The 19692-nt window shown below is 37.8% G+C and overlaps 1 non-coding gene across 1 annotated transcript; it reads right to left on the bottom strand.

Moving 5' to 3' along the window:
* Positions 1-14074: 14074 nt before the first annotated feature.
* On the bottom strand, positions 14075-14181 carry LOC127098740 (small nucleolar RNA R71). The gene has a single exon (XR_007793440.1). It is a non-coding gene; the product is annotated as a small nucleolar RNA R71 (small nucleolar RNA).
* Between the last annotated feature and the right edge of the window lie 5511 nt (positions 14182-19692).

The following is a 19692-nucleotide window of genomic DNA, read 5'->3' as shown; positions in this document are numbered from 1 at the left end:
CTTTATTCTGAAAATGATAATCACAAAAAAAAACATAAATAAACAATATAATTGTCCATCTGCATAATATTTGGTCACAAATTTAGTTCTCTAAAATCAAAATATCAAATCATTATGCAGGTTGGTTTCTAACCCCATTGGATACAATGATCCTTCTCCTTCTCCAAATTTTGAATTCCCCGTGTTTGAGGCTAAGGAGGAAAGTGATGAAGAAGTGAGTGATGAACTGCCTCGTCTTCTTGAGCATGATGAAAGAATCATTCAGTCGTTCAAAGAGTAGATTGAGCTAGTTAACTTGGGTTCCGAGGATGATGTGAAGGAAGTCAAGATTGGGTCTCGACTGTGTCTAGATATCAAGAAGAGGTTGATTGATCTTCTTCGAGAGTATTCAGATGTGTTTGCTTGGTCCTATCAAGACGTTCCTGGTTTGGATTCTGAGATTGTGGAGCATAGATTGCCGTTGAAGCCAGAATTCCAGCCAGTCAAGCAAAAGTTGAGAAGAACGCATCCTAATATAGCAGTGAAGATCAAAGAAGAAATGCATAAGCAAATTGATGCCGGTTTTCTTGTGACCGTTGAGTATCCGCAATGGATGGCGAATATTGTGCCTGTGTCGAAGAAAGATGGAAAAGTCCACATGTGTGTCGATTATAGAGATTTAAATAAAGCCAATGCTAAAGATGATTTCCCTCTGCCACACATTGATATGTTGGTAGACAATACTACTAAATTCAAAGTCTTTTCGTTTATGGATGGATTTTCCGAATATAATCAAATCAAGATGGCACCCAAAGATATGGAGAAGACCATATTCATTACACCTTGGGGAACATTCTGTTATAGAGTGATGCCTTTTTGTTTGAAGAATGCTGGTGCAACTTACCAAAGAGCAATGACTACTCTTTTTCATGATATGATGCATAAAGAGATTGAAGTTTATGTCGATGACATGATTGCTAAATCTATTGATGAAGAGGAACATGTTAAGCATTTGTTGAAGTTATTCCAACGTTTGAGGAAGTATAAATTCCGCTTGAATCCTAATAAGTGTACATTTGGTGTTCGTTCTCGTAAGTTGTTGGGCTTTATTGTCAGCGAGAAGGGTATTGAAGTTGATCCTGCCAAGGTCAAAGCAATACAAGATATGCCTGCACCCAAAACTGAGAAGCAAGTCAGAGGTTTTCTCGGCCGCTTGAATTATATTTCCAGATTCATTTCACACATGACTGCCACATGTGCGCCTATATTCAAGCTTCTTCGGAAAGATCAGTCTTGTGATTGGACCGAAGACTTCCAAAAAGCTTTTGATAGTATTAAAGAATATCTGCTTGAACCTCCGATTTTGTCTCCACCTATTAAAGGAAGACCATTGATCATGTATCTGACTGTGCTCGAAGATAGTATGGGTTGTGTTCTTGGTCAGTAAGATAAGACTGGAAAGAAAGAATTTGCAATCTACTACCTCAGTAAGAAGTTCACTGACTGTGAGACTTGGTATTCTTTGCTTTAGAAGACTTGTTGCGCATTGGCTTGGGCTGCTAAGCGTCTGCGTCAGTATATGTTAAATCATACCACTTGTTTGATATCTAAAATAGATCCAATCAAGTATATATTTGAGAAATCTGCATTAACTGGGAGGATTGCCCGTTGGCAGATGTTGTTGTCAGAGTATGATATTGAATACCAATCTCAGAAAGCGATCAGAGGTAGTATCTTGGCTGACCATTTGGCTCACCAACCGATTGAAGATTACCAGTCAGTGCAATATTATAGCGGGGTTTTCGTTACCTTTAAGTTTATTGACTAAACCAAAAGAAACATATAATTTTGAGTCGCCACCGCACTTTTATTTATCCAAAGGAAAGGTTAAAAAGCGAACAAAAACCAAGTAAGAAGTTTTATCAAATTAAAAACTAATAAAAATGTCAGAGATCTGGGTAAGGGGGTTGGTTATGAAATGGGAAGGTTTTATGCACCCAAAACATCCTTAGTACTCTAAGGGAACCTCTTTTTGCAAATGTGTGTTGTAGGTTGGTATTTGTGAAAATATGTGCAAAAGATTGGGGGGGATGAGAAGAGAATAGATTATATTTACAAGTTTGTTGTTTGAATGGATGAACCCATTGCCTACGTACCATCACAAAGGTAGGATCAAAACCTCGTAGTTCGGGGTAAAAATCTCAAAAAGATTGGTGATTTGATTTGATCAAAAGCCTTAAGGTCTTTTGTTATCAAAGGGAGAAAACTCAACCTAAACCAACAATCTACCATGTGAGGAGAGCTTCAACATACTAGTGAGGGGTTAACCCTATAATAAGTATGGAAGACTTATAATCCAATCACTAAGGATGAGGTGAGGTTTACATCAACCACTATGATAACTCAAACCTATGACTAATGTTTATGAAAATGTTTTAACAAAGGTGGCCATTGGAACCACAGAATCAACTTGAAGTGAGTTATATTTACAAGTTAAATTTATTTACAAAATAAGGTCAAAGTTGAATTAAGGTTTATTCACAATGAGTATTAATGAAAATATTTTGAAAAGTCAAAGGCATAAGGCCTAGGTTTCTAGTTTGAAACAATGTCAAAGTTTGCAACAAAAGATTTTTGGCTTGGGTTAGAGTGAGGAGAAGAAGAGAAGGGCTAGTCCTAAAGCATACAAAGATAAGAGAGGAAAGATAAAACCATTGGAGTTCCTTTTCTTGAAATTATAGAGATGATTCAAGATGCTCCTTTCCTTTGGACTTAGCAAACAATCAAGCAATCAAAATTTTTAGATTCAAGCTCCTAGGATCTCCATTTGGCTTGTCTCTCTTAACTTGGCTACTCATGACAACGATCCTCCTTACTATCTCAAGATGGAATCCCTATCACACAAGAGCAAACACCAAAAAGTTCACAACACAAAAAGAGGAATGGACAGAGAATAAGTTTTGGAAAGGAAGTCCTTTAAGTCAACTTTGAAATTTAGCATTCAAAAGGCATGAGGCCTAGTTGCTCTTCAACAAATCTAGCATTCTAAAGGCATGAGGCCTAGTTTCTCTTGAACCTTTAAGCATGGGTATGTCCTAATTCTAAGTCCTTTCTCCTATTTGCATTTGGTTCACACAAGCAAACACAAAACAAACACAAGATAACAATATATTTATATACAATAATGAGCTCAAATGAGCAAAAGAAAAATGACATAAACATAAAATATGTGCTCAAGTGAACAAAGTAAAAAGCAATATGAATAAATGAGCAAGAAATAAAGTGCATTAAAGTAAAGGGCAAGAAATTAAATGCTCAAATTTAAAGTTAGTAATTAGTGAAGTTATGTTAGTTTGTCAAAGACCATTTAGCGTTATGTTAAGCAATCGTAAGTGGACTAATGTAGTAGTCGCACCTATCTGAGGCCGGTCAATAAAACTATAGGCAAATAAACACAAGTTAGAGATTATGACTAGTAAGCCAAACTCCAAAAACTTGCCATGCCAAAATAAAAGAGAAAGGCCTTGTATGGACTTTAGGTTTTTTGCTTGACCAAGAAGCAACCTATCTTGGACACAAAACAACTCACTTGATCTTGGATCAAGTTGAGTTTGGTTTGGATCAAAGAAGGTTAAACCTCTCATTTGTCAAGACTAACCATAAGACATTAACCCATTGGCCAAAAAGAAAAAGAAATGGGATGAAGATGAAATGGATGGAAAGAGAAATAAAGTATCAAACAAAAATGATCAAATGTGAATCAAATCATCATCAACCAATGCTAAACAGAAGAGAAATGAAGATCACAAGTCAACAAGTCAAACATATTTTTTTTGGTATTTTTGGAATTAAAAATAAATGCAAAATAAAATGGACAAAATATGGTCAAACCTCAAATTTAATTCAAATCAACTTCAACAAGTCCAATTAAATTCTCATAGGTCTAACCTGGTCAAACAAGCTTCGACAAATTTTTCCAACAATTTTTGAAATCAGAAACTATTTAAAAACAATTAAAAACAACAAAAATAACACAATATGAATTAAAATCTCAAATAAATCTCAAATCAATTAAGAAATTGATGAGACTATTTTTCCTTGACTTATCATGATCCATATGTGTTAAAAAAATATTTTTGGATTTTTTCAAATATCAGAAAGTAATTAAAAATGAATTAAAACTATTAAAAATCAAATAATTCACAAAAAATATTAAATGAAGTCACAAAAATAATTAAAAATCAAAATATGAAATTAGATTTTTCAAGATTTTTTTTTCATTGGTCTCATATTTTTGTGACTCCAAATAAAATATTTATGAATTTTTGAAAATAAAAGGAATTAAAATGGAATTAACAGAAAATAAGAAAATAGCAAAAATGCGCAGCCACATGATCATCTCATTAATTGACGTGGCAATGATCCTAGGGCTCAGAGGCGCGGTCGTACGAAACACCTTGGTCAAACGCGCTACACTTTGATTTAAAATAAGTCAATATATTGGAAGGCCAAGATTAAAACGTTTGAGAGTGATCCAATGGTTCTGAGGCTCCCATATGGGGATGGTGGTGGAAACCACCATCTTCTCCGGCGATCTAACCTGATCCGGCCAGCACGTGCAGGAAATCAAACCTCAATGAAAATAAAAAAGGAAGGTATCAAAATGAAGCCGAGGTGATGTACATCACCCCTGTGACCATGGATCCTCCTCACAGTTCCTATTTAGAGAGAAACATGAGCTTGAAGATCATGGTGCATGAACTGAAATGGCACGATTTGCAAAATTGAGACCACCACTGGCCTGCCTCATGCATGAGGACTTTAGAAAACAACACAAACCAAAGAGATTCACATTATTTTGCAAGATCTAGATCAAGAAAGTTTGGTGATATACCTCTGAAATGGAGATTCAAACAACACGAATTCTCCAAGCTCTTGATCCAATTTTGCTTTGGAAGTGTGATGATGATGCAAGGTTAAGGAATTAAGCTTTGAAATTCAACTAATGTTGTTGAAATTCAAGCTTGAAAGTGAAAGAGAAACCTGGAAATTCCTTTAGTGCGGGTTTGGTTTTCAATTAAGCAGCACTTCAGATCTCCTTGTGGTTACCATTTGAATGAGATTGCACTTCTATTTATAACTGGAATGTGATGCAAGGCAATGCTTGGCTCGTGTGCATGAAACTTGAATCCTTCTTGCATGGGCCTGTACAGGCGCATGTGAGGCCCAAAAATGAATGGAAATCCATGATGAGATCAAGTATAAGTGAACTGGACATGCACAAGGCTTGGCATTTGCTTGCACATGAAGTTATAATGTGAATTGCAAAAATGAACATAAACATGAAGCTCTTCGAAACTCACTCATGGAAAGTCCAAAAAATTAATGTGAGTTATAGTTAGGAAGCCCTTGAAATAAGGAACAAAAGTCATGTTGGGCAAAAATTCATTTGGCAATTGGAATTTTATGAAACCTGGTTGTGAAGTTTTGGGTACAAAACATGTCTAGGTTCCCTTTGAAAATTTCCAACAAAAGCAAGCACTTTCAAGCCCCTCTATTTTAATGATGCAAGCTTCAAATGGAAAAACCTCCAACATAGAAGTTGTATATATTTTCAATATGATCAATTTAGACTTAAATTTTGCATCATTTGAATTTTGCATGAGAACTTTATGGGCACTTGAAGTTGGACATTTTTCAATTTCAATGACTTAGGTCCAAAGTGACCTATAATGTTTTGTATTATCACATGTATTTATTTTAGGATTATGAAATTTTTTCCAATATAACATATGAACTAGACATCTTAAAATTTCTAATGCATTTGGGCTCACCTCAATATCATAAAAATTAAGGAAGTTAGATCCTTGGGAAGTTGACCCAAAATTAGGGTTTCAGTCAAAATGACCTATAATGTTTTGAAATGAATGATGACCTTAAAAGTTTAAAATGTATTTTTTATGAACATGAAAGTTGTTCATATGGTTATTAAGAACAAATTTTCTCTTGGGGTCATCTTCATTTGACAAACACATCACAAGTTGTGTCTCAGTGAACCTTAGTTTGGTGAGATGATTTGACTGGTCAACTTCTCAAGGCCAAACTTCACATCTTGATGAATGAATGATTGATGAAACTCACATAAGCTCATATATGCATAAAATAATGAATGAAATAACTTCCACTGATTAAAGTTTGATCATAGGTTGAGGTTGCTTCATGAGCAAGGCACAATTGAAGCACAATTGGATTAGGGTTTCTTTGGGAAACAATCCTCAAGCCCTTTAGGTTATCCTGATCAAATTGGCAAATTTAGATACTTGGGAGACATATATGATGATTAGGAACTTTGTGGACCATTTTCATGCTTGTTCTCATCTTCATCTAGTCACTTCATAGAGCTTAGGAGCCTCTTAGGAGCATGGGAGCACATGATCACTTGAGCTTCAAAACAAAAAGAGTTAGTGACATATTTTTGTGCTTTTGGTTAGTAAAAAAATAAGAAAAGCAATAATATACAATACAAGCATGCTTGGTGATCTCAAACCAACTCACCCAAGTCCCACCCCTAGGGTGAAGGAGCCACACATGCTATGATCCTTGAGGCAATGCATTGAGCAATGATATGATGCCATGAGGGATCCTAGGGTCAAAGTTAGGGTCTTACGAGTATGACTTTCCCGATAAAGAGATATTATACTTGAAAGTGAAAGACTATGATGAACCCTTGCTTGAAGAAGGTCCAGAACCTGGTTCCTGTTGGGGCATGGTATTTGATGGAGCTGTTAATCAGTATGGTAATGGCATTGGGGAAGTGATTATTACTCCTCAAGGCACACATTTTCCATTTACAACTAGATTGACTTTGAAGTGTACAAACAACATGGCAGAATATGAAGCTTGTATTATGGGGCTTGAAGAGGCCATTGATCTTAGAATCAAGTATTTGGACGTCTATGGAGATTCAGCTTTGGTCGTAAATCAAATCAAAGGTGAATGGGAGACAAATCAGTCTGGTTTAATACCATATAGATATTATGCGAGGAGGATTTCAACTTTCTTTACAAAGGTTGAGTTTTATCATATCCCTCGAGATGAAAACTGGATCGAAGACGCTCTTGCAACGTTGGCATCAATGATTATAGTGAAGTATTGGAATGAAGTTCCCAACTTGTCCGTGATGCGTCTTCATAGGCCAACTCATGTGTTTGCTGTTAAAGAAGTCAAAGACAAGAAGCCATGGTATTACGACATTAAGTGTTTCCTCCAAAGTCAGATTTACCCGCCTGGGGCATCTTTGAAAGACAAGAAGACTTTGAGAAGATTAGCCAGTAATTTCTACTTGAATAGTGATATAATGTACAAGAGAAACTTCGACATGGTTTTGCTCAGATGTGTGAATAGACACGAAGCAGACTTGTTGATGACTGAAGTGCATGAAGGTTTCTTTGGTACTCATTCCAATGGACATGCAATGGCGAAAAAGATGTTGCGACCAGGTTACTATTGGCTGACAATGGAATCTGACTGTCGCAAGTTTGTGAAGAAATGTCACAAGTGTCAAATATATGCTGATAAGATTCATGTTCCTCTGACACTTTTGAATGTTATTTCTTCCCCATGGCCCTTCTCCATGTGGGGAATTGACATGATTGGCATGATTGAGCCTAAAGCTTCGAATGAGCATCGTTTCATTTTAGTGGCAATTGACTACTTCACACAATGGGTTGAAGCGGCACCGTATGAAAATGTGACCAAGAAAGTTGTTGTAAGGTTTATCAAGAATCATATTATATGTCGTTATGGTGTGCCAAGTAAGATCATTACTGATAATGGATCAAACTTGAATAACAATATGGTGGAAGCTCTTTGCAAGGACTTCAAGATTGCACATCATAGTTCTTCTCCCTACAGACCCAAGATGAATGGGGCTGTTGAAGCTGCAAACAAGAACATCAAGAAGATTATTCAGAAGATGGTTGTGACATATAAGGATTGGCATGAGATGCTCCCATTTGCTTTGCACGGGTATTGTACATCCATCCGCACTTCAACAGGGGCAACCCCTTTCTCTCTTGTTTATGGTATGCAAGCAGTACTCCCCGTAGAGGTTGAGATTCCTTCATTGCGTGTGCTCATAGAAGCCAAGTTGACGGAGGCTGAATGATGTCAGACTAGATTTGATCAGTTGAATTTGATAGAAGAGAAGAGATTAACTTCCATGTGTCATGGACAGTTATATCAGCAGAGAATGAAGAAAGCTTTTGATAAGAAGGCCAGACCTCGTGTGTTTAGAGAAGGTGACCTTGTGCTCAAGAAGATTTTATCGTTCAAACCAGATTCTAGAGGTAAATGGACTTCTAATTATGAAGGCCCACATGTTGTTAAGAGAGCCTTTTCAGGAGGCACTTTGATTCTTACAACTATGGATGGTGAAGAGTTCACTCGTCCTGTGAACGCAGATGCAGTCAAGAAATACTTCGCTTAAAAAAGAAAAGAACAACTCGCTAAGTTGAAAACCCGAAAGGGCGACTTAGGCAAAAAAGGAGCGTCTCGGTGGATTGAAAACCTTAAAGGGCGATCCAGGAAAAAGTTAGAGACATAAAACAAAAAGAATTTCCCGATAAGTTGAGTACCCCACCTTGGAGCAACTTATGCAAAAATTAGGGATTATGGCAAGTAACTGCACTCTACTGATCTTCAGATTTTGGAGAAACTGTGAGCATAAGGGTTGACATCAATTCATCATCCATGGTAGCGGTCAAAAACACATCGGACATCAAGAATTGGTAGAAGGATTAGTGGTCATTTGTATTCAATGTAACCTTTTTCCATGGAAATTACCATTTTCAACTTTGTAAAAATCTATGGAGTCTTGTCATTTATAGACTACCATTCTATTAAATAAAGTCGAGCTTTTATCCAATTGTTTTCACTCTTATTTTACTTAAGCCAATAGTCTAAATTTTATTATGATCATTTTTGAAATTAAAATTTTAATCAAAATCATTTTTATTAAATATATAAAAGCAAGAACTTTCCAAAGCAATTAAAAAGAAACATCAACAACATTTCGAAAGCAGCAAGTCTTAAGTGTGAAGCATTGAGGGTTCCCCAAAGCAGTTAACCCTTCAGGTATCCCTAGTCAAGTTTGTTGATCCAGTTCCCCTGCGGTATGTTTAATTCCCGGCGGAACTCCCGTACATTTTCCCAGCTGAGTTAGTGGAATCGGTACTCTGCAAAGTTGTGTTTTATCCCCGACGGAGTTTCGGAATCCCCTTGCAGAGTTTGTGTATTCTTCAGCAGGTTTGATTTTGGATCTTCAGCAGAGTAAGTTGATTTCCCTGGTAGATCGTGTTGATCTCTCCACCAGTTGCCATCCGACTCGTTCTCAGTCAGAGTTTCCTCCTGATTTCTGAGCAGCTGTTTGTGTTATCCTCTGTAGGGTTGTCTCCCACTTGATATGGTGTTGACCTAAAATTCCCCACAGACTCGATAATGTTTCCTTTCCTCAGCAGATCTTCTCCTGTCCCAATTAGGGTTGAGCCTTTGGGATGTTGATCTCTCTGTTCTCTGGCAGTTGTCCCTTTATATGGATTGGCCGTGTATTGTACCGATGATTCAAAATTCTACGACACCTTTGTATCCTTTGAGATCGTTTTGTCAACATAATCATCATATGGACATATACATATACACTTATATAATTTCATATTTACGTATTTGCATCATTCATACTTGTTGAATCATTGTCTGAGATTCTTATGCTCTGTTATGGAGGTACCTTATCCCCATACGAATTCGGTATATGTCCTTTCTCAATTATAGAAGGTCGGCCCCTTAAGCAGGAAAACTTTAACCTTTCTCCTTTCCCCACTGAGTTATTTCCTCGTGGATGATCATTGTTTCAGTTTTCCTTCCCAGTCGGTTATCTGGATGGAACCACTCCCCTTGAGATATATCCTCATTGGGTTGAGTCTTGATTGACCGTTTCTTTCTAGCCCTTACCTAGATAGATGCTTTGAGTCTCCTAAGAGTTTATTGCCCAGTAACTGGTAATATTCTTCTTAGTTTGCAGTTTGTTACTTCTTGCCCAATACCCGACAAAAGTATCCCTGTTTTTCTCCTCAGTAGAGTCCCCAGTGGATCTATTCTCTAGGAAGTATATCCTTGATATGTTCATCCTAACCGATGACAAATATCTTTCTCTCCCCTGCCCGAGTTTATCCTTGATATGTTCATCCTAACCGATGATAGATATTCTCATCTTTGGTATTCTACCCAGTAAAAAGGCAGCTGTAATCCCTTTTTTTTGTTCCCCAGAGAGTAAATCCTTGATATGTTCATCCTAATCGATGACGTATTTCTTTCTCTTTGCGGTCTTCTACCCAGTAACCGGTAGTTGTAAATCCTGCTTTTGTTCCCTTCGTAGAGTCTATCCTTGATATGTTCATCTTAACCGGTGACGGATTTTCTCTTTGATGTTATTCTATCCAGTAACTGATAGATGTAATTCCTATTCTCTCTCCTCAACAGAGTCTATCCTTGATATCTTCATCTTAACCGGTGACAGATTTTCTCTTTGACGGTATTCTATCCAGCTTTCGGTAGATGTAATTCCTATTTTCTTGCTCAGTTGGTTTATCCTTGATATGTTCATCTTAACCGATGACGGATATCCTCCTTGACAATTCCCAGGCAAGTCTATCCTTGATATGTTCATCCTAACCTATGACGGATTTTCTTCCCTGTTGAGTTTATCCTTGATATGTTCATCCTAACCGACGACAGATACTCTCATCCTTGGTCTTCTGCCCAGTAACTGGTAGTTGTAAATCCTATTTTCTGCAGTTTCTCCTCGGAAAGGTTATTCTTACCTAGTAACTGGTAATGAATACTCCTTCATGGAAGTTCCCAGCGAGTCATCCTTGATATGTTCATCCTAGCTGATGACAGATGTCCTCTCTGTCAAATCTTTATTATCTCCTTACCTAATAACAGGTAGTAGATAGTAGATTTCTGCTCCTCTTGTGTTGAAGTTTATTTCTCCCCAGTTGAGTTGAGTGCGCATTTCCTTAGTGAAATCGCTTTTCCTGCATGATTCAAGTACGTCAGTTTTATCCTGATCTACTCGCTTCCCCTGTAGATGTTTTGTTTCCCCGACTGAGTCTTTCCATTTTATATGGAATTCCTCTAGTCCCCAAGCAGTTTTAAGTCGTAGCCCAGCCTACGCATAACCTCATTTATCCCCTCAGAGTCTCTGTCTCCCCAGTGAGTTTCCTTACGAAATACATTATACTCCTGCGGACTTTCGGTCTCTCTAATTTCTTTTCCATTGCATTCATATCATATACATCATGAGGTCTTTTAGGGACCAAAATTTGTTTCTATGTGTTGTTATTTAAGCCCATTCTATTGAGTCGAGTCAAAGATTTTAACCTTCACCTCCTCAGTTAGAATGTCCTTAAATAGGGGCAACTGTAAGACCCCAATTTTGATCCTAAGATCCCTCATGCAATTTCATCATATGCATTAGCATTGGGATCACATTTTGGCATCCTCCTTACCCCTCTTTCATTGGGTTTGTTTTGGGAGAGATCACTAAGCACCATGTGTTTATATCATACCTGCATATTATCATTTTACTAACCAAAATACCAAAAATATATCTTTGTATGTGCCTAACTCTTTTGTAGGTAGGGCATGATCCCATTGATTTATCAAGTTCACATCTAGGGTTTGAGACCCTCATGGCAAAAAAGCACAACCATAGATTGACCAACAAATGGTTATAAGCATCATATATGAGTCCCAATAATCTCTACATGTCATATTGGTCAAGTATTCTTCAATAGTTTGAAGGTGATTTTCCTTGGAAACCCTAGTTTGACTGGGTATCTTGAGTGACTTCTCCAACAAGCTACCTCATCAATTGATCAAATTCCTTAAGGGACACTTCAAAATTCATCATCTTATGCATATATGATCTACCATGAGTGATCACACTGAATCACACCGCGTTTTTGACTCGGATTTCACATGTTCTTTTAGGTCTTTATTATCATTTTGCTTGTGTTATGCTTTCTTTTGTGTTGTTTTCAGGTATTTAGTTCTTTCAGAACCTTTTTATAAGAAACGAAGCAAAAAGACCATAAAATTAGGGTTTTCAGAAAAAATTGTACTCATGGCGTTCTGCATGGCGGCCGCTATAGGAGAAGCCATGACACATCAGCCCTCAACCAGGAGGTAACTGCCACGATCCCATGAACTTCCCCATTTACTCACATGGCAGGCGCCATGGAGGGGTGGCGGGCGCCACCTTTGCATTTAACGTTCCCACTAAATAGAAGTTGAAGGGCATCCTGGTCTTTGCATGCTGCCGAGTTCCTCTATAAATAGGTCATTCTAGTTCATTTCCAAATCATCCAACTTAGTTTACAACACTAAGACTATATTATCATCTGTAAAAGCGGTAATCCGTCACATCGAGGGGTTATCGCACCTTAGTGAGATTGAGTTGGAGCACATTGATTTTGTTGTCGTCTTTATTTTCAAAGTCAAAGGTCTATTTACTTCCTTATACCAGATTTAAAGCCTCCGTTTGGAGCAGGTTCTAATTTAATCGTATTTTTATTTTACTTGCTATGCTTTACTTTATTCAATTTCTTGCCATGCTTTACTTTATTTAATTTTCCCGCCATTATCTTTATTGCTCGTTTTAATTGTTTTACACGCTTTACTTATGCCTTACACTCTAAATAACTTTTTATCATGATCAATATCGTTGTGTTTGTTTGTATTACTATGTCTGGCTAAATCTTTCAAAGGTTAGAATGTAAGGATCGCGGTTAAAGAGATGTTTCACATATTGCATCTGTAGAAATGCTTTAGGGGCTGTTTTGATTCTTAATTCAAGTTTTCTAAAACAAACTTGGTTAATTTTAACTACTCAAGGAGTGCGAAAACACCCTGGCTTAGTAACTAGGAATTTTTATCACTTTAAGGAAAAACGGTTTTTGAAACTGTTTTCGGACGCATTAATAGATTTAAAATCAGGAAACTCCTTAGGTAAAACTTTCTGAATCAAAATCACTTTTCAACTAAGCTTACAAGTCTTATTTATTAAAAATAGGTTTACTACTTTAGCATTCTGCCCACCTTTTATAAGTGACAATAAAAGGCCTTAATTTAAGGGTAAACTCGGTTCTGAATACGTGAAAGCGACAATTCCCGTTAAATGGATTCTTTTCAAGAGTAGAAAATATTGCCCCATAAGTAGTTCTATTTAGACAATCGAAGCATCGTTTAACTGACGTGAAGTACATTCAAGCCTGTCTTTATCTGCACTGTATTTATCATTTTCTTTATTTACTGTTATTTTGCGACATCAATATCTCTTCTGTACCGCCTTAGATAAACATCGTAACAATAGTAATCGATAGATTGATGATTTTCTCTCTGTGGGATCGATATTCTTTTATATTACTCTGACGCGATTCGTACACTTGCGAATACATCGATCAAGTTTTTGGCGCTGTTGCTGGGGACCAACTTCGTCAAATTTCGTACCCTGTTGTTACACCGTCTAGACTAAGGCATTATCAGCCGGTAAATGCGAAGAACCCATAGTACCAGAAATTTAGTAGATCCTTTAGCTGAACCCGAATGTTACACTCGTACACGCCTCTTACTCATCCGAATTAAGAAAGCTATGGCTGAGAATCGCGACCAGAGACCTCTTAAGGAATTTGCCCAACCCTCTGACGTGGAACCTAGTTCTAGTATAGTAAACCCCCTCATTCCTGCCAACAATTTCGAACTGAAACCATCTTTACTGCAATTAGTGCAACAAAACCAATTCGCGGGTCTCGCTACTGAGAACCCAAATCAACATTTAAAAGTATTTATCCAACTGGACGATACCTTTAAATCCAACGGTGCTTCACCTGATGCGATTCGTTTAAGATTATTTCCTTTCTCCCTCAGGGATAAAGCACGTTCATGGTTAGATTCACTTCCAGCTAACTCAATAACTACCTGGGAAGACCTTAGGAGAGTATTCATTGCTAGATATTTTCCCCCTAGTAAGACTGCTGTTCTTCGAAACCAAATAACTAGATTTACTCAAAACCAAAGAGAATCACTTTTTGAAGATTGGGAGAGATACAAAGAGTTGTTAAGAGTCTGTCCACACCATGGCCTAGAACAATGGTTGATCGTTCATACCTTTTACAATGGACTCCATTATAACACAAAGATGAGCATCGACGTTGCCGCTAGTGGCGCGTTGATGAACAAACCTTACCCTGAAGCGTGTGACCTAATTGAGGATATGACCCAAAACCATTACCAATGGGGAACTGAACGAGCATCAGTCGAGAAAAAGGAGACCCAAGTGGAATACATGAGATAAGTTCTATGGACATGATGCAAGCGAAAATGGATGCTTTAGCCCTTAAGGTAAAACATATTTCTACAAACTCTAACACCGCAGCGGTAGTCCACACGGAGTGTGAACTTTGTGGATCTAAAGGACAGGAATCGGCGGAATGTAACCTTTTGAACGACCTGAACACCGACCAAGTGAATTACGCCCAAGGTAACCCATTTTCAAACACTTACAACCCTGGATGGAGGAATCACCCGAATTTTTCCTATAAAAGCCAGAACCCTATCCAAAATTATGCACCTCAAAGACCACAAGGTTTTCAAGCCCAAAAACCAAATCAACCTATACAAGCTGTGCCCCAGAAGCCTAACCTTGAGAAGATCATGGAGAACTTTATATCAGGCCAGACTCAGCAAATTAAAGAATTCCTAAATCAGAGCATTCACGTAAACTAACTGATAACACAATTAGGGACTAAGGTTGATCAGATAATTACTCATAATAAGATGCTTGAAACCCAGATCTCACAGGTAGCACAAAACCAAGCCCCACAAACTACACCTGGAGGACAATTCCCTGGACAACCTCAACTCAACCCTCGAGGGTAAGCTAACGCTATCGCATTACAAAGTGGGACTGCTTACGAAGGGCCTCGTAACCCAGCAATGAGCGAGTCTGAAGCTTCTAAATAAAATATACCTACCAACCAAGAAGAAGAACCGGTTTAACCCGAAAAACAAACCGACCAAGAAGGAGAAGCCAAGGATAAAACTTACAAACCACCACCCCTGTACAAACCACCAATCCCATATCCGCAAAGACTTAAACAAACCAAAATCAATAACCAATACCAAAAGTTTATAAAAGTAATAGAGAAGCTTCATGTAGAGATTCCTTTCACCGAAGCCATCACCCAAATTCCATCTTACGCCAAATTTCTCAAAGACATCTTAACCAACAAGTGTAGGCTTGACGATCCTAAACCCTTGGAATGCAACTTTATTTCCGAGAATAAACTTGCTAAGAAGGAGAAAGTCCCTGGGAGATTTTCTATACCTTGCATTCTAGGGAGTCATGTGCTCGACAAAGCTTTCCTAGACTTAGGCGCTAGTGTGAGTTTAATGCCCTTAGCTGTGTATAAAAGGTTAAACTTAGGATAATTACAACAAACTAAGATGTCCCTCCAATTAGCTGATAGATCTGTTAAGTATCCTGTAGGCATATTAGAAAACATCCCCGTTAGGATCGGTCAAATTTATATCACGACAGACTTTATGGTCATGGATATCAAGGAAGATGACGATATCCCTATCCTTTTAGGTAGACCATTTTTATCAACGGCCGGAGCTATAATAGATGTTAAAATAGGAAAATTAACTTTTGAAGTAGGAGATGAAAAGATAGAGTTTATTCTTTCAAAGTTCCTGATGGCACGAATCATAGGAGACATATGTTATGCGATTGATACCATAGATGAATGCATAAGGGAATTTGATCAAGAAGAACCTATGATCAAACCATTTTCAAACCCGAATGAAAAGGATGACGAGCCAAAGGAAACGAAACCTCACACTAACGAATGTTTGGCCCTTATTCCAGACCTTTCACCAAACTCTCAAAAACCAGCTCAAGAGCTTAAGGAATTGCCCAAGAACCTAAGATTCGAGTTTTTGGATAAAGAAATGAACCGCCCAGTAATAGTTAGTGCCACCTTAAACCAAGAAGAGACAAACTGACTCTTGAATGTTTTATGAAGATACCCCTCTGCCTTAGGATACAACATCTCTGATTTAAAAGGTATAAGCCCATCCGTGTGTATGCACAGGATCTGGCTAGAGGAGGTTTCAAAACCTTCCAGAGAACATCAAAGAAGAATCAACCCTGTAATGAGTGAGGTGGTAAAGAAGGAAGTCCTTAAACTACTAGAAGCTGGTATAATCTATCAGATCTCCGATAGTAAATGGGTAAGTCATGTACATGTGGGACCCAAAAAGGGAGGCATCACAGTCGTGCAGAACGAGAAGGGCGAGCATGTAGATAAATGTATAGAAGGCGGATGATGTATGTGCATAGACTATAGGAAAATAAATAAGGTAACTAGGAAAGACCATTTCCCCCTTTCATTCATAGATCAAATGCTTGAGCGTCTTGCCAAAAACTCTTACTTTTGTTATCTGGATGGATATTCTGGATTTTTCCAAATACCCATACACCCCGAGGATCAAGAGAAAATGACCTTCACCTGTCCTTATGGAACATTTGCTTACAGACGAATGCCGTTTGGACTCTGCAATGCGCCAGCTACTTTCCAACGTTGTATGATGTCAATCTTTGCAGATTATCTTGACGGAATTATGGAAGTATTCATGGATGACTTCTCCCTATGTGGGTTTGACTTTGAGAATTGCCTCATTAATCTTGAGAAAATCCTAGAAAGATGCGTAGAAGTTAACCTTGTATTAAACTGGGAGAAGTGCCACTCTATGGTTAAAAAAGGAATAGTGTTAGGACATATAATATCTGAGAGAGGCATTGAGGTCGACAAAGCAAAGATAGAAGTGATAGAAAACCTTAACCCTCCTAAGACTGTTAGAGAAGTCCGTAGTTTTCTTGGACACGCCAGTTTTTACCGGCGCTTTATCAAAGATTTCTCTAAAATAACAAAACCCCTGACCGACCTTCTGATGAAAGACGTTGAATTCATTTTCGACGAAAAATGTATTGAAGCCTTTAATCATTTAAAACAAGCGCTAATTTCAGCGCCCATTTTACGAACTCTAGATTGGACTCAACCTTTTGACATAATGTGTGATGCTAGCGATTTCGCTGTAGGAGCTGTTTTAGGACAAAGAGAAAATAAGAAATTACATGTGATATATTACTCTAGTAGAACCCTATAGTCCGCTCAACTCAATTATACGACAACAGAGAAGGAACTCCTAGCTGTAGTTTTTTCAATTGATAAATTTTGGTCTTATCTTGTCGGATCTAAGATTATAGTCTATACAGACCATGCGACTATCCGTTACCTTCTAAGCAAAAAGGATGTGAAACCTAGGTTACTCAGATGGATCCTTTTGCTACAAGAGTTTGACTTAGATATCCGAGACAAAAAAGGAACAGAAAACGTAGTTGCTGACCATCTTTCCAGACTAGAGCATTTGAAGCCAAACCGTTTACCTATAAATGATGATTTCACCTATGACAGATTGATAGCCAAGTTAGATAACGTTCCCCTTGAACCTAATAGAGACAACTTTGGAATAGTTTCAGAGATTAGCAGAGTACCATGGCACATTGATTTTGTGAATTATCTAGCCGCTGACATCATACCGCCTGACCTCAATTATCAACAAAAGAAGAAGTTCTTTAAAGCTGTAAGACATTTCTGTTGGGACGAACCACTCCTTTTTAAAAAAGGAACAAATAATATCTTTCGACGTTGCGTCCCGGAAGAAGAAGTCAGAAATATCATAGAGCATTGTCACTCTTCACCCTATGGGGGACATTCAAGCACATCCAAGACATACACTAAGATCCTACAAGCTGGTCTTTATTGGCTAACACTATGGCGTGATGTCCATACTTATATTGTCCAATGTGACCGGCACCAGCGCGCTGGAAACATCTCAAGACGCGACGAAATCCTTTTGAAGAACATCCAAGAAGTAGAATTATTTGACGTTTGGGGTATTGATTTCATGGGACCTTTTCCATCTTCGATGGGAAACAAGTATATCTTGGTAGCCGTCGACTATGTGTCCAAATGGATAGAAGCTATAACCTCACCCACTAACGACACAAGAGTAGTCATCACGATGTTTAAAAACAATATGTTCCCCAGATTTGGAGTACCGCGACTTGTCATAAGTGATGGTGGATCACATTTTATATCCAGGATATTCGATAAACTCTTAAGGAAGTATGGAGTAAAACACAGAGTAACAACACCATATCATCCCCAGACTAATGGTCAAGTGGAAGTATCAAACAGAGAGATTAAGCAAATCTTGGAAAAAACTGTTTCAATATCTAGAAAAGATTGGTCTGAAAAGCTAACAGAAGCATTGTGGGCTTACAGAACTGCTTACAAAACCCCCATTGGAACTACACCGTACTAGTTAGTCTATGGAAAGTCATGCCACTTACCTTTTGAACTTAAGCACAAAGTATATTGGGCTATCAAGACCCTGAATTTGGATTACCTAGCATCTGGAGAAAAGCGAATCCTCAATATCCACAAATTGGAGGAACTCCGCCAGAATGCTTACGAGAATGGCATTATATACAAAGAAAGAACCAAAGCATGGCATGACAAAAGGATTGTAAAAAAGGACTTTAATATAGGCGACTCTGTTCTCCTTTTCAATTCCAGATTACGACTTTTTCCAGGTAAGATGCGTTCGAGATGGACAGGCCCCTTTAAGGTTTCCAAAATCCTCAAGTCTGGAGCAGTTGAAATCCGAAACAATACCTGTAATCCGTTTGTGGTAAATGGATAAAGACTGAAACAATATCAAGGAGGTGACATCCCCACAGAATTCCCTAGCCATACTCTGGTCAACCCTCCAGTTCCTACCTCTGATATATAAAGTTCAAATCGTCAAGCTAACAACGTTAAACAAAGCGCTGCATGGGAGGCAACCCATAATTTCTTTTTTTCCTCTACTTTACTTTTACTATTTCAATTTATATTTTCATATGTTATATATATATATATATATATATATATATATATATATATATATATATATATAATATATATATATATATATATATATATATATATATATATATATATATATATATATAATATATATATATATATATATATATATATATATATATATTTATGTTTAGACTAACAGTTGCAATGTTTGCGATTTCAGGTGTCCTCTATTTTTAACCTAACTTTTCAGGATGGAGAATTTCGACACTATGCCAGTGATCTTCCGTGACCCAGTACTGGAGCAACGCTACGCCATGCTTTCCCAATGTTCAATGCTGCCCACCAGATATCCTGATTCAAGCTGCATGGAGGCATTAGGCATTGAGCCTAGTGTCAGGCATTTGTGCAATCAGTTGCAATGGGATGGGTATACTGATGCGATGCATGCGACTTACAGGAACCTCACTTTGGAGTTCTTGAGCTCACTGAATTACGAGCCCTATGTTGGTCACGCTAGTGATGGTGGCTACATTAATTTCAGGTTGTTTGGGACAGAATACACCTTCAACCACAAGCGTTTCGGTGACTTACTTGGATTTCAGACTACTTATGATGCCTCATCTGAGCTCCCCATGAGCTATTTCCTGAGTAGAGA

The sequence above is a fragment of the Lathyrus oleraceus genome, chromosome 6 (assembly GCF_024323335.1).
Source record: "Lathyrus oleraceus cultivar Zhongwan6 chromosome 6, CAAS_Psat_ZW6_1.0, whole genome shotgun sequence".
Classification (NCBI taxonomy): Eukaryota; Viridiplantae; Streptophyta; class Magnoliopsida; order Fabales; family Fabaceae; genus Lathyrus; species Lathyrus oleraceus.
The sequence above is the reverse complement of the archived record's forward strand: the minus strand, read 5'-3'. Positions and strand labels throughout refer to the sequence as shown.